The sequence below is a fragment of the Pinus tabuliformis genome, chromosome 1_1 (assembly GCF_031772625.1).
Source record: "Pinus tabuliformis cultivar Carrire ecotype Pingquan chromosome 1_1, CPIR1, whole genome shotgun sequence".
Lineage (NCBI taxonomy): Eukaryota > Viridiplantae > Streptophyta > Pinopsida > Pinales > Pinaceae > Pinus > Pinus tabuliformis.
In genome coordinates, this window is record NC_142297.1 from 572,102,037 (window position 1) to 572,118,530 (window position 16,494).

Below are 16,494 nucleotides of genomic sequence, written 5' to 3' on the forward strand. Positions count from 1 at the left end.
CATTAAATATGAAACTAATAAAAAAATTTAAACATGATTAACGAGAAAAATACAATGGAATCCAAACCATGTAATTAGGGGAAAACGCCAAAGATAAATTGGGAATCATGTAATTACCTACCTGGTGCAATATAGCCATAAGAACCTGCTATTGCAGACATGCATTCTGAGATACCAGAATCCTGCAAAAACTTGGCAAGGCCAAAATCTTCAACGTGAGCTTAAAAATTGGAATCCAGGAGAACTGTTGTTGGATTTTACGTCCCTGTGAACAATAAGTGAAGAGCAATTGTGATAAAGGTAGAAAATTCCCTTGGCAGCCTCTAGTGCAATCTGATATCTTGTATCCCAGTGAAGATGACCATCCTTTTTCACAGCAACTTCTCCACTGGGCATAACGTCCTTGTATACTATTCCTGATCCTCCTTTGCCTAAAATGTTGTCCTCCTTCAAGCTCTCGAAGCAAATCGTCACTGGAAAAATCGTCTCTGGAATGCAGTCAGCTTCCATTGCCTTGAAGTGTTTGCCTTTTTCAGTGCCCTCGCTTTAACAACAGCAGCAATTTCAAAGGCCGTGGAGCAAAAGCAGCTTGAAAGTTGAAGAAATTGGACCTTTGATAAGGGCTTCCTTTGATGCAGATATGTCATTGCAAGGTCCCAAATATGGTCCACAAAGCTCAGAATTACCCGCAAAGGAAGTTGCATTGAAGTAAGAGAACTGGCCAGTACCAGGAACTAAACCTGAGAAATTGTTGTAGGAGAAATCCACAGATGTTAGGCTTAGCAAGCCTTAAATCTCTAAAGGAATGCTTCCAACCAAATGGTTTCTAGAGATATCGAGATAATTGAGAATCTTCATCTTGGTTATCTGTGGGGGTATGGGTCCACTGAGCTCATTCCTACTCAAATCTATGAAGGCCAGGAGCTTACAGTAACATATCGCAGGAGTTATCACTCCAGAAAATCAGTTACTGCTGAAATCCATCTTGGACAACAGCTTCAAACGGCCAACCTGTTGAGGAAGACTTCCGGTAAACTCATTGCCACTGAGAAGAAGGATTGCAAGCTGGAAAAGTTTCCTATGGAGTCCAAAAGTGGACCAGTGAGCCTGTTGTTAAACAAGCTTAAATTACCCAACTTAGAGGTCACCATAATTGTAGCCAGCATGCTACCACTTAGATAGTTGTCATTGAGTTAACACATCTCCAACTTCAGAAGGTTTAGCAGCCCTTTTGGGATGGATCCATTCAAGTAATTGTGGCCCATTTGGACTCTGGTGAGTGACTCGCAGTTGCCCAGAGATTCAGGAATGGGGCCGAAGACTGTAAATGGTTTGCACAACTGATCTTCACATATAAAAACCTATAGGAGCTCTTCTGATGACTTGGTCCACAAAAATGGGATGGAGATTTTGGCTTTGACATGCAAATATCCCTACCCAATTTAGCTTACAGGCCAGACAAACTACCAATCTAATCTTATAATCATGGATGACCAAAGAACTATTTTTAAACATTAAATATGAAACTAATAAAAAAATTAAACATCAATGGAATGATGAATCCAAACCATGTAATTAGGGGAAAAAAGCAAAGATAAATTGGTAATCATGTAATTACCTACCTGGTGCAATATAGCCATAAGAATCTGCTATTGCAGAGACGCATTCTGAAGTACCAGAATCCTGCAAAAATTTGGCAAAGACTAAAATCTGCTACATGAGCTTCAAAATTGGAATCCAGGAGAGCAATCGTGATGAAGGTAGAGAAGTCCGTTAGCAGCCTCTAGTGCAATCCTATATCTTGTATCCCAGTGAAGATAACCACCCTTTTTCACAGCAACTTCTTCTCCACTGGGCATAATGCCCTTGTATACTATACCTGCTCCTCCTTTGCCTATAATGTTTTTTTTCTTTCAAGCTCTCAAGCACATTGTCACAGGAAAAGTTCAGTCTCTGGAATGTGGTCAGCTTCCATTGCCTTGAAGTGTTTGCCTTTCTCAATGCCCTCTCTCTAATAACAGCAGCAATTGCAAAGGCCAAGGAGCAAATGAGACGCCCTATGACCAAGAGCAACATGAAAGTTGAAGAAAATGGACCTTTGATAAGGGCTTCCTTTGATGCAGATATGTCATTGCAAGGTCCCAAATATGGTCCACAAAGCTCAAGATTACCCACAAAGGAAGTTACATTGAAGTAAGAAAACTGGCCAGTACCAGGGACTAAACCTGAGAGATTATTGTAGGAGAAACCCACAAATGTTAGGCTTAGCATGCTTTAATCTCTGAAGGAATTCTTCCAACCAAATAATTTCTAGAGATATTGAGATAATTGAGAATTTTCATCTTGGTTATTTATGGGGTATGGTGTTAGTTTTTGTAGCATCGGATGTGTTCTAGCCACGAAATTTGGTCGAGAGACTAGAATACATGTATTCTCCAAAACCCATAAATCATTTCTGGGAATTCCACCTAGAGACGACTTAATTAAAATAATTAATTGTTTTCTAATGTTTCCTAAGTCTAAACTAACGAAATCTGATTAATTAAAGGGTATTAATTAAATCATGGTGAGAATCTTCTAGAAGAAGACATGGATTGAGTTCTAGTTAATCTTAGCCATCAACTATGTTTTAATCTTGGCCATTGATGTCTCAACAAGAGATTATAAGAAGAGATTCGATGGGGATTGGAGAACACACTTGAGACACCAAAAATTCGATTTTTGTTGGGAAATCGATCTCTAGAGTAGTAGCATTCAGTTGCCGTAGGTGATTCAGTAAGATCGAAGCAGTGAGAAAGGGGCAGGGATAATAAGGCCAGAGGGAGATTTCTTAGTCCAGTGAGTGCATAGTAGAGAGGCAGCGCAGTGCTTCAGAGGGGAATCCGTATTTCGCTGGGGAGAAGCAGTGATTCAATGCCAAAAGCGGAGTGGGAGCCTGGATGCCAGGAGAATCGATCTTCCAGACAGCAATTGGTCAGTTAGCAAGAGAGACGTTGGTCTGAGTTGTAGGACCTAGCACTGCGTAGGCTGGTGTAGGGATTGCGCAGAGGTGGCAAACAACAGCTCATCAGGAGCCAAGGTGAGTGTCGAATCGCCAGTGGAGTGAGATTTTTCTCACTAGACTTTTTGTCAGTCATTTCTCTGTATGGATTGCTAGATTTGAGAATCCATAGTTTTGTACTCAGATTTACTACTACATAATAATAAAACCCTCAGTTGCTGCACTGGTTTTCCCAAGTTGGGTTTTTCCAAGGACATTGGTCCAAAAATAACTATGTATATGTGTGTGTACATCTATTCTTCCAGCATTATTTTTCTTCCGTAGTGTTTTATTTGTGAAGGTTGCAGTGTATTAGTTTCGATATTTACCATAGAACACAGTAAATAATTTGTTCAATTTATTTAACAAATAGAAGAAACTTAATCAGTTGTTGCAGTAGGATTCAGGGTTTCTGAATTTTCACATATGGATCCACAAAGCTCATCCCTACTCAAATCTATGAAGGCAAGGAGCTTACGACAACTTATCTCAAGAGGTATCACTCCAGAAAATTTGCCACTGCTAAAATCCATCTTGGACAACTGCTTCAAATGGCCAATCTATTGAGGAACAATGTCAGTGAACTCATTGCCACTGAGAAGAAGGTTTTGGAAGTTGTAGAAGTTTCCTATGGAGTCCGGAAGTGGACCAATGAGCCTGTTTTTAAACAAGCTCAAATGACCCAACCTAGAGGTCACTGTAATTTTATCCAGCATGCTACCACATAGATAGTTGTCACAATCAGGGTCGTTGGGGAGTGGCCTCCCCCCCCCTCAAACCCACTCCCAAAGCATGCTCCGGAGTCCGAGCGAGAGCGGGAGCGAATTTCCGGAACGCGCTCCCTAAAAAAAATTCATTCCCTGCCAATTCAGGAGCGATTTTTTGAGTGGGGCGACGGGAGAAAATTTCGAGAGCGCACTCCCTAAAAAAAATTCACTCCCTGCCAATACGGGGGCAATTTTTAAGTGAGGCATCTTGCTATTCAAGCATATGGGCCTAGTATTGATATGCAGTTCATGGTAATGTTAAATTCTTAAACATTACCATGAAATGACTTAGGATGTTTGAGAGTGGTTCTGACCTCATTGGGGTTCATATGGACAAAGTAGAATTTTAGATCTCAGTCGAAATCTAGCATACTTATCAGTTTTCCGGGATTTCAGAATTGGGGGGATTAAAATGTTTCCATTGGATGTTTTCATGTACTAGAATATGGAACTTGTATTTAATCAAGATCACCAATCCCTCTATGTGGGGCAGACTTCCAATAATCAAGAGCACCTAGGGTATCAAGGTATGGAACTTGTATTTAATCAAGAGCACCATGGTCATTCGACTATGTGGGAGGAGGCTCCCAATAAACCATGAGACAGGAAATTAGAAATTTCTCGTGGCAAGAAGGTCAAGCAATAGATAATAGATTTAGATGTCTTGACTCTTTTCTAGTTTCCAATACTTTTTATAACTAATGACTCTTTCATATTTATTATGGTATTTTTTGTAAATAATATATGACAATTTAAGTTTGAAGTTTGAAGTTGGCATTTATAACTCATTGGTATTGAATTATGAATATGATGCTTCTTGAAAGTTGAAACATTTCATTTTATGTTTGATATTCTTTGTTATAGTTTGGTAATGGTTACAAGTACAACTTTAGTGATGACAAATGTTATATATTGAATTTTGAAAGTTTGAATCTTTAAGATTGATGAATCATGAGACTCGATATGTTGTAACATGTAACTTGTGGGCATGTGGTTGACAAAGATTATAACTTCTAGATGATTGATGTTATATGGTTTAATCCATTTTGTTTTTAAATTATATCTAATTCATCATTATACATGCTTTTGTTGACAAGTATGCATCAAAATATATAAAAATATATATTATATAAAATTTGCTCCCAATTCGCTCCCAAACGAGGAGCTTTTGAAAATGTCACTCCCCGCTCCCGCTTCCCGCTTCGGCTTCCCAAGCAACCTCGATCATGGAGTTAAAACATCTCCAACCCCGAAAAATTTAGCAGCACTTTTGGAACGGATCCATTCAAGTAATTGTGGCCCATTTGGACTTTGGTGAGTGACTCAGTTACCCAGAGATTCAGGAATGGGCCTGAAGAAAAAGTTGTCAAGCAAAATCAATGTCTACAACTTCCCACCAGTGCATGGATCCTGAAGAATGAAACCAATAAGCTTGTTGGAAGACAAATCCACCTGCAAAAGCTCAGATTTCCTTCCTAACTGTTGAGGAATCCCACCAATTAAGTTATATTCGTGAAGCCGATTTCTGAAGAGATTCATAAGGGTTATCTCCTTCAGTGAGGAGAACTCTTCCGAGATTTCTCCTGCCAGGTGGTTGTTTGAAAGGTCCATAGATTTCAAGCTCTTGAGGTTCCCCAACTTTGGAGGAATTGGACTAGATAGCTCTCACTCCGACATATCCAGATGAAGAAGATTCCTCAACTTTCCCATTTCAGGAAGTATTCCACCATCAAATGAATTGTAATAGCCCACATAAAGCTCTTAACATTGGCTGAGTGTACAGTTTTGTAGATGTTCTATGCTAAGAGCAATTTCACTTTTCTCACAGCAATCATACAAGTAGATAAGCAAAATGCAGATAGAACATATAAGCAGATCTTACAGAAGACAAATCAGAAACAAGAAAAATGTATGTGTTTGTTTCGGCGGTCAACAGGATGCTTCAACCAGCAAAGTCTCCTTTGGTCAGCCAGCCCAGCATGTGTCACAACAACCCTCCAACCAGTAGATGAGTCAACCCAAGTCAGTTCTACAAAGTCAACGTTGTCCTGAAAAGTCAACGCAGGGGCAGCAAGCTAAAAGTCAACGCAGCAGCAAAACGGTCAACCCTTTGACCTCGATTTTTGTGCCAGGTAGTATGGCCTTCAAAAATCGAACCTCCCACAAGTTTTCAGCTTGTTTGGACCAAGCGTTGACCAAAGTCAACGTTGGTTAAACTTCTGCGAAACCCTAGCAGCAGAAACCCTAGCTGCAGAAAAATCCTCTTCGTCCTTCCCACGTGTGGCTGAAATTCGTCCTCCAGGTAGCTCGTACTTTTTAGGATGAGAGAGGAAGATGTGAGTTGTGTTGTGATCAAATTCTCTCCAACTTTTCCTGTATATATATATCCATCAATGAGGGTGTGTGACACATCTGTTGGGCATGTGAGCCTACATTACAAAACTGGCTGACCTTTGCACATATAATTGATTAAGAATAATAAATTCAAAATATAAGTTCTGCTCATCGGATTAAGACTATTTTTATATGGATTTTACACCTCTCAGAAAGAGGAATCCAACAAAAATATTAGCCTCTTAATCTGAGCATCAGAACATGGAGTTTGGACCTAGTTGTCCAATTTAACACTCCCTCTCAACTAGGGAGAACTCCATCTATTACTGCAATTAACATCGTGAGTCATCTCGCCGAAACTTGCTTTGCTGGCTTCTTTATTTCAGAACAGAAGTGGGTCAGTCACAAAGACATCATTCCCCGACTGACATAATCAGTCCAGAGGTCCCAGACCTCACAAATCTTGATCCCAGATCAAGTGGTTGGACCATGCCATCCTAGATAGAGAGTACGGCAATCTCTGATGCGTCCATCAGTCTTTGCTAATAGTCTCTAGCTTTTCCACACCTCATTGGCCAAATGAGAGGTACTTCCCATGAGCCCTGAACTCAATGGGTAGGATGCATACGGGGCACAGATTAAATGAGTGGCGAACCAGCTCAATAATCACAAGGGTGGGGCAGAAGCATTATGAGTGCTTATAGCTCCGAGAAGCTATCCCCAAAGCCCCCCAGAGCTCCCAGAGCTCATCGTCCAACAGGACCCACATCATAGGGTCTTTCCACGACACCAAGACTCTCACGGAAGGTTAGGAACTTGACCTTCCCCAGGGGCTTAGTGAGAATATCCGCGACCTGCTCATCAGTTCCTATATGATCGAGCCTTACGGCGCCTCGCTGTACCATATCCCGGATAAAGTGGTACTTGATATCAATATGCTTGGATCGGTCGTGGAACACAGGATTCTCAGTCATACGAATCCCACTCTGATTATCACAGAGTATTACAGTGGTATCTAGCACATGTTGGAACAGCTCACTAAAGAGCTTCCTCAACCAAACTGCTTCACAACAGGCCATACTAGCAGCAATGTATTCGGCCTCCGCGGTGCTCAAAGCCACCGACTTCTGCTTCCTGCTCATCCATGAGATCGAAGCAGAACAAAGATTGAAACAGCATCCAAATGTGCTCTTACGATCCACCACACTGCTAGCCCAATCGGCATCAGTATATCCCGGAGTATCACACTCCGGCAGTGTATCTCGATTCTCAGCCCATGGTTAATCGTGCCCCGAAGATATCTCAAAAGATTCTTGGCACCAACCCAGTGAAAATGATGAGGCTCAACCATCTGTTGACTCAAAGTATTCACTGCAAAACATATGTCCGGACGGGTGTTCACTAAGAACATCAAAGCTCCTATGAGTTGACGATACTCAGTAGGATTGGCCAATATAGGCCCTGCAGCGCTGCCACTCAACTTCTTAAAGTTGAGTTCCATTGGTGTCGACACGGACTTACAGTCCACCATCCCAAATCTTTCCAGAAGCTTCACAATATACTTTCCTTGAGAAAGGAAAATCTCTCCAGGTCTCTCCCAGACCTCCAGGCCTAGGAAATAGTGCATCAGTCCTAGGTCTTTCATCTCGAACTCAGCAGCAAGCTCCCTCTTACATTGATGAATGAGAGGGTCATCACCTGTCAGGAAGAGGTCGTCCACATACAGCACTAGAATGAGAGGCTTTCCTTCCTCAACCTTAAAGTAAAGGTTTGGATCAGCATTGCTTCGAGTGAAGCCCAGCTTCATCAAGTAACTATCCATCCTATCATACCAAGCTCTGGGTGCTTGCTTTAACCCATAGAGGGCTTTCTTCAACCTGCAGACATAAGTGTCTCGATCTTGAACTTCAAATCCCAGAGGTTGTTCTACATACACCTCTTCCTTTATTGCACCATGCAGCAAAGCGGTCTTGACATCCATCTGATGAAGACTCCATCCTTGCGTAGCAGCAAGGGCTATGATGGATCGGATGGTGGTATATCGAGCCACAGGTGCAAATATATCGTCATAGTCAATTCCTTCCTTTTGAGAGAAGCCACGGGCAACAAATCTTGCCTTAAACTTTTCAACACTCCCATCAGATCCATGTTTAATCTTGTAGAGCCATTTAGCGGTGACAACAGATTTGTCCTTCGGTCTCGGGACCACATCCCAGACATCATTCTTCATAATGGCCTCATATTCTTCATGCATAGCATCCTTCCAGACTTGATGCTTGATGGCTTCTTCAAAAGATCCAGGTTCAGATTGTATAATAGTACTCATGGCAGCTAGATACCCTTGGTATCTACACGGCTTCTTGCTTTCTCGGAATGTTCCCCTTGGGGCAGCATGACCCTCAGCATCTTCGAGGGTGTCCCTGAGCCATGATGGCCTCTTTCCTAGAGAAGGGGAAGGATCAATAGGGTCCATTGGCCCTTCAACATCAGGCATAGTCTCATCCTGGGGTTCTTCCAGATTTCCAGGTCTTTCTTCATGGTTTTCTTCAGATCTAGGAAGATCTACTACTTTCTTCAGGGAAGCATCTTCGTCAAAAGTGACATCATGGCTTATCTCTACTTCCCTTTGACCAGGTACATAGACTCTATATGCCTTAGAAGTTTCACTGTAGCCCACAAACATTCCTTTCTTCCCAGTAGCATCCAGCTTACTTCTCTTTTCTTTCGGCACATGAAAATAGACAGGACATCCAAAAATTCTAAAATGTGAGACATCAGGTTTCTTACCAGAGAAAACCTCTTCGGGAGTTTTGGAGTCCAAAGCGGAATGAGGGCATCGGTTTTGAATGTACGCAGCAGTATTTGCAGCTTCTCCCCACAGAAACTTTGGAAGACCCTGGTCACATAGCATGGCACGGGCAGCTTCCACAATAGTCCTATTCTTGCGTTCAGCAACACCATTCTGCTCAGGAGTATATGCAGTGGTAGTCTCCCTCTTAATGCCAGCTTCTCTGCAAAAGTCTTTGAACTCATTTGACTCATATTCAGTGCCATTGTCAGTCCTCAAAATCTTGATCTTCTTTCCGGTCATATTTTCCACCAAGGCTTTGAAGGTACGGAACCACATGAAAGCCTCATCCTTCTTCTTCAAGAAGTATATCCAGGTTTTGCGAGAGAAGTCATCAGTAAATGTCATATAGTAAGAACATCCCCCCAGGGATGTTACAGGCAACATATCGGAAAGATCAGAATGGACTAGTTGCAATATCTCAGATGTCTTTCTGACACTTGAGGGGAAAGGTCCCCTTGTATGTTTTCCTTCAGCACAACCCTTACATACACCTTTATGATTATTTCCAAAATTAGGCATCCCTGTCACCACCTTCCTTGCTTCGGGAAGAGCCTTGTAATGAAGGTGTCCAAATCTTCGGTGCCATAGTTCGGTTTGACGGATAGTATCACAAGTCATAGCTCCCAACGGACTCCCTCCAACCTGGTAGAGTGTACCAACTCTAAAACCAATTGAGATAGCTTCCTTGAAGCTCTTCTTCCACATGAGTACCTTTCCATCAGAGAAAGTTACATTGAATCCTTTGTCTTCCATGGCAGATACAGACACAAGGTTCTTCTTCAATTTGGGTACATAGAGTACATCTTGTAGATGGAGGACTTGTCCTTGAGACAAGTGGAGGGTCACAGTCCCGGTCCCTTTCACAGGATAAGTGGCATTATCCCCAAGGATAATTTCTAGATTAGTATCCCTTTCAACCATGTCAGAAAGTGCTTCCTTGAATCCGGTGATGTGTCTTGAGGCACCACTATCGATTAGCCAGACATCCATAGTGTCGGGCGGAGATGCAGCTGAGAGAGCAGATATTAGAATATACTCATTTCTTTTATCAACAACATTAGACTCCTCATACCTGGTATTTCTGGTCCTTTTAGAAGGTGGATGGTTTCCTTCAAAGTGAGCCTTCCTCTTTCCTTTGGATTTGTCATTTCTTTGATTCCCATTCCTTCGGTTGTTGTTGTTGTCGTCACTATCGGGAGAATTCTTCTGGAAGGGGCATTCTCTAGCATAGTGTCCAGTCCTATGGCAGGTGAAACATTTACCCTTCTTCTTTTGAGTCTTAGTCCTTCCTTTGTCCTTGGAACCACCAGAGTTCTTCTTTCGGGAATGAGCAACATAGGCAGCATTTCTTTCATTATCAAATTCCTTCATCCTTGTTTCTTCTTGCATACATCTAGACAGAAGCTCATCAAAGTTAGGGATGGTATTATTGTTGAGAATGGTAGTTGTGAATACTTGCCATTCATATGGAAGTCCTCCAAGTGCAGTGAGAACCATCTCACGATCAGCTGTTGTCTCCCCAATAGCTAGCAGATTGTTCCTGGTTTCGGTCAACTTCATAAAGAAAGTTTGAATAGACTCGTCTCGGCCCTTCTTCATATTCTTCAACTTGTTCTTGAGGAATAGCACTTGGTTCACATTGTTTACTCGGAACATAAGTATCAGTTTGTCATACATCTCCTTGGATGTGCCTAGTTCAGATATGTAGGCAACCAGACTTTTATTTATGGGTTCCCTGATCAGCAGTTTTGCTCTGATTTCTCCCTTCTTATACTTGTGTTTAACAGCAGCAGAGGCATTTGATGGAGGTTCTTGAATCTTCCCTGTCACATGATCTAGGAGATCATGATCTTCTAATTTGAGATCTAATAACATCTTCCAGGCATGGAAGTCATCACTTCCAGTCAGCTTGTCATTCTCCCTGAATTCAAGCTTAGAGGAATCCATTTCCTTCGATGATGATTGCTATAGATAGAGTTTGTCTTCACCTCAGCTCTGATACCATGTAAAGTTTTGTAGATGTTCTATGCTAAGAGCAATTTCACTTTTCTCACAGCAATCATACAAGTAGATAAGCAAAATGCAGATAGAACATATAAGCAGATCTTACAGAAGACAAATCAGAAACAAGAAAAATGTATGTGTTTGTTTCAGCGGTCAACAGGATGCTTCAACCAGCAAAGTCTCCTTTGGTCAGCCAGCCCAGCATGTGTCACAACAACCCTCCAACCAGTAGATGAGTCAACCCAAGTCAATTCTACAAAAGTCAACGTTGTCCTGAAAAGTCAACGCAGGGGCAGCAAGCTAAAAGTCAACGCAGCAGCAAAACGGTCAACCCTTTGACCTCGATTTTTGTGCCAGGTAGTATGGCCTTCAAAAATCGAACCTCCCACAAGTTTTCAGCTTGTTTGGACCAAGCGTTGACCAGAGTCAACGCTGGTTAAACTTCTGCGAAACCCTAGCAGCAGAAACCCTAGCTGCAGAAAAATCCTCTTCGTCCTTCCCACGTGTGGCTAAAATTCGTCCTCCAGGTAGCTCGTACTTTTTAGGATGAGAGAGGAAGATGTGAGTTGTGTTGTGATCAAATTCTCTCCAACTTTTCCTGTATATATATATCCATCAATGAGGGTGTGTGACACATCTGTTGGGCATGTGAGCCTACATTACAACACTGGTTGACCTTTGCACATATAATTTATTAAGAATAATAAATTCAAAATATAAGTTCTGCTCATCGGATTAAGACTATTTTTATATGGATTTTACACCTCTCAGAAAGAGGAATCCAACAAAAATATTAGCCTCTTAATCTGAGCATCAGAACATGGAGTTTGGACCTAGTTGTCCAAATTTAACACTGAGATTTCCCAGTTCTCGCAAAATATTTCTTCTCAGTTCATTTCCAGAGACTGCAAGATACTCCAACTTCGCCATCCACCATACTCAGGAGGAATAACACCAAAAAGTAGTTCCCTCCAAGGTGAAGATGCCTGAAATTGTTTAGCCCTGTCACGTACACTGGCGATGGCCCTGTGAAGTGACAACATCAATCCAACTTGATCGAAGAGCGAACGCACCCATTTTCACAAGCCCAAGGAGATGTAGGCATGCAAAATCGGCACTCAAAACTGCACATGGCCTCCTAGCACAGCATTCTCCATCATCCGTAACTGAAATGCTCACCATTTCGCCCATGACAGATGTCAAATTAGGCAAATATCTACGTGAAAATTAGATGTCAAATTAGGGGCAAATATTGATGTAAAAATATGGAAAGACAAAAAAAATGGTCTGCATATGTTAAGCAGTGTTCCACGAGGACGCGTCCCGAGGGTGGGAAGCGCTCCCCCATGCAAACCCTTGGGGAAACGTTTCCCCATATCCCCCTTTTGGGAAAACGTTGGGGGAAACATTTCCCCACGTTCCCCTTTTGGGGAAACATTTCCCCAATGAGGTAACTTGTTTCCTTTATAGGGGGGCAAGGGACATAAGTGGGATGCAGGGGCCACCGATATTTTACATTGTTGCCAAGGACCCTTTGAACGCAATTTTTTTCAAAAAGGCAATGATTTATGATAGGGGAAGCCTAGTATTTGACCATATTGCCCTACTAGTGCTATGCAATTCATTGTAATATTAAATTCTTATAGTATCATTTTACTTAAATTTTTAACATTACCATGAAATGACTCAAGATGTTTGAAATTGGTTCTGACCTCATTGAATTTCATATGGAGAAATTAGAATTTTAGATTTCACTCAAAACTATCAAACTTAATAGTTTTCCAGGATTTCATAAATCGGGGGATTGCAAAGCTCCATTGGATTTTGTCATATACAAGGGTATGGAACTAATATTTAATCAAGAGCACCAAGCCCTCTATGTACCTTAATGTTAGTTGCATTGGTTGTTGAATTCCTTTATCATGACCAACTAAAAAAAGTACCTATCACTCAAACAAAATCTGGAATTGACATGGTATGTTTTTCCTATCTTATTTTAATTCTTAGAGGGTGATATTGACGAAAAAGATCCCAATATAGGAAATGATTTTGACGATGTGTAGGTATTTGTTGTAGAATGAATTTTTTTGGATGCTAGAGGCCATGTGGAGCTTGTTTGTTGATGTATTTTTGGTTTAGATATTGATTGCACTCGGTGCTATTTTGGTTATGTGCACCTTTACATGCTATATAAATGACAGCTTTTGCTTGTTTGTGTATAAATGGTTTGGATTCATATGGATGCAGATGAATATATATGTTATTCTTTAAAATCTAAATATTTTATGTGTTTTTTGTTGACCAGATTTTTGGTCCGGTTTTTTAACCGGTTCTGGTTTGGTTCTATCTGATTCCCGGTTTGGGGGGTCTATCAGTTCGATGACAGGTCCAGTGCTAATAACATTGTTTTAGACTTCAACATAATGTCATTGTCATATGATGAATTTACTTTTAGATGTGTATTGCACAATTTCAATTGTCAAATGATGAATTTAATTTAGATATACCTTGCATAATGCTAAATGACGAATTTATATGGAACATTACATAATGTCAAATGATGGATTCAATTTACGTTTAAATGTAAATTGCATAAATGATAATTCATAATAGTCTAATACGAAATGATTCAATTTACATGTACATTCATAATTATTAAGATTTACTATTTAGTTATTGACATATTGTTGGGATTTTATTTTTTATTTTTATATATTAAATTTTTAATAATTTTATAATTTTTATGACTCTAACGTCCCCCCGTTTCCTCGAAATTTCCCTAAATTTTGGGGTTGCTTATATACGTCCCCCTTGTGTGTATGCCCACTCCCACGCTTCCCCATCCCAGAAACTCGGTGGAACATTGATGTTAGGTCTCATGATAAGAAAAAACTAGAAAATGACATTTGTCTCATGGTCTCAATTCTTCTCCATATTCAAACTCATAGATATAGACAGATCCAGTGGGCATGGCGAGAACTTCTTTAGATGGACTGTCGACTTCTGAATTGAGTTCATAGAGGATATGACAGCATTTGATGCGTTCAAAAGACTCGGTTACAACCCTAATGTCTGACAAAAGTGTTTCAAGTCCATGGATGTTCACTTCAACCTTCCTATTTGCCCAGTCAATGACCAGTTTTGAGAAACCCATAACCTGCAGATAAGACAAGCCTTTTTTTCTAGCTAGGTCCAAAAGAGATTGTAATGTTGCAATTTTAGCTTCCTTATTCAACCTCTACCAGGAGAGTGGCGATAGTAAATAATGTGGGAGTGACTAAAGTATAGAACTATCCTAATGTCACATCGAGAGTGGTGGCCCTGGTTGGCACATCAAAATAACCCCAAGGAGATTCATAATCAATTCAAGCATGATTAGCACTTTGGGCTTGCTTGGGCTCAGGTCCAACTTATATTCCTGTGCTAATGCAACAACATTTGCCGCATCCCTTTCTAATGTAATAGCCTTATCTTGGAAAATGTTGAGATTCTGAGCACACCAAATTCCAGCAGCTAGAAGGCACGAGGGAGCTTTGAAGGATGCAACATGTTTGTCCTACCACCAAAACTTGAGAATGTCACCAAGAGAAGAGCCTCCCCCATCTCGAATTTGGCTTAAAAATTCGTCATAAGAGAGGAACAATCGAAGCCACATAATTTCACTGTAAAAAATATGACCGTGAGATTCCTCACGGGAATTGCATAGGGGACATTAATTTGGCCCTTGCCATCCTTGCTTTTGTAGCTTGTCTTAGGTAAGTAATTTACTAGAGAGGGCAATCAAAGCTATCAACTCTGCTTTTAGAGGAGGGCATACTCCCTATAGCACCTTCCACCACAAACACTTATGTTCAGAGAAGCAGTCTTCAAACAAAGCCTTATATCCCAATTTTATTGTGAAAGAACCGGTATGGAAATTCTTGGACTAGCGTATTGAATCAGGCATCGAGTCTCTGAGGGAGACAAAATTCTCTAAGAGCAGGTTCACATATCTATCCCATTTCAAAGCATAGGCTCTCAACAGTGCTAAACTATAACAGACTTCCATCTAAAACGTCCTCTGAGTTGGAGCTCCTAGGCTTTGACGTCTGCTAAGTAGTGGATATTGGAATGCTTGAGTTCATCTAGCAAAGGAGTTGACAGTTTGTAATCATCGCTTGCACCGAACCAAGGGTCGAGGCCTAAGAAAACCTGCCACCCATCACCCACACGCCACGTGGCCCATTTGCCTGCCAAGGGAAACGCTGGAACCAAAGTTTTCCAAATAATTAATCCATTTGGAGACTTATTTTAGACTCTAAACCAATCAACCAGTGACATTCTAGGAAAATTAATTATTTGATATTTCTTAATTATGATGACGTGTAAGATTAAAATTAACTTGCAATTTCCTTTTCAAGTGTAAAAATACATCAACCACGAAGGATGGCGAGCTCCACAAGCGAGGGATGGGTTTTTGTTGCAGGAATTTTTAGTTCCATCACTTTGAGCCTGGAGATATGGTTGTCGAATAGGGGGATGGCTCTCGCCCCTCCTCTATCTTTTGCCTATTATCTGGGAAAGGCAAGCTGAGCGGTGATTAGAGGCCTTGGCAGAGGGGTTTTGTATTCAAATTTCATTGGGTTGGCCTGTGTTGGTCTTAATGGGAACCTTATGATTGTGGAGGCTCTCGATTCATCTTTTTCATCCCATCAGGTCAGATTTCTAATGGAGCTTATGAGCCTTATGATTGTGGAGGCTCTTGATTTCATCTTTTTCGTCCCATCCGGTCGGATTTATAATGGAGCTTAAGAGCTTGTGAGCGCACCTAGGCTAGACAATCGCGTGTACAAGATGTTTTCCTGCAAAATGTTTGTCAAAAATTTTGAATGGGATTGTCAATGAGAGCTCAAGATAACCTACAAAGTTTTCAACACATTGCTCCCGCTAGGCAAGTCTCTCAAGCCAGTCACGAATGTATCATGTTGTCAATCTTCAGATCGTTGGAAGGATGTTGATAACGAACTAGCCGAAAATTCAATAAGAGGTGTCAATCTAGGCTTGGTCATGTCTGCAAATTGTTTGATGAAAGCCTCCTACCAGCGAGCTTGTCCAAGGGTGTTGTGGTTGAGGATCTTCAAATGTTCTCCATTTTAGTTAGGTCCTTATCTGGGGATTCTTTGTGTTTTAAAGTGAAAGAGGAAGATCTAGTGGTTTCAGTAGCCATTCGCATCCATCAAATTACACGTATTCATGTGGGAGCATTCAAGCTCCTTTATGAAGGGAGGATGTTGAAGATGGAAAGTGATCTCAAATCTTCTGGCATTAAAAAGGGCGCTTCTATATCCCTTGTTGCAAGTTTGCGAGGAGGTGCCAAGGGCGGCAAAGCTTCTTCTTCCTCAATGCCCATGTCCTTCAAAGAAGCCCCTAAGTCGAGACCTGGTCCTCAAATTCCAAAGGAGCTCTCAGGTCAGACTTTCGTGGTGCAACATTCTTCGAATATCACAACCTTAGAGGTA

General features: G+C 41.1%; 1 pseudogene; it reads right to left on the reverse strand.

Annotated features, from left to right (window-relative positions):
• Positions 1 to 564: 564 nt before the first annotated feature.
• Positions 565 to 16,494, reverse strand: part of LOC149214466 (elongation factor TuB, chloroplastic-like) — a 66,048-nt pseudogene continuing 50,118 nt past the window's right edge.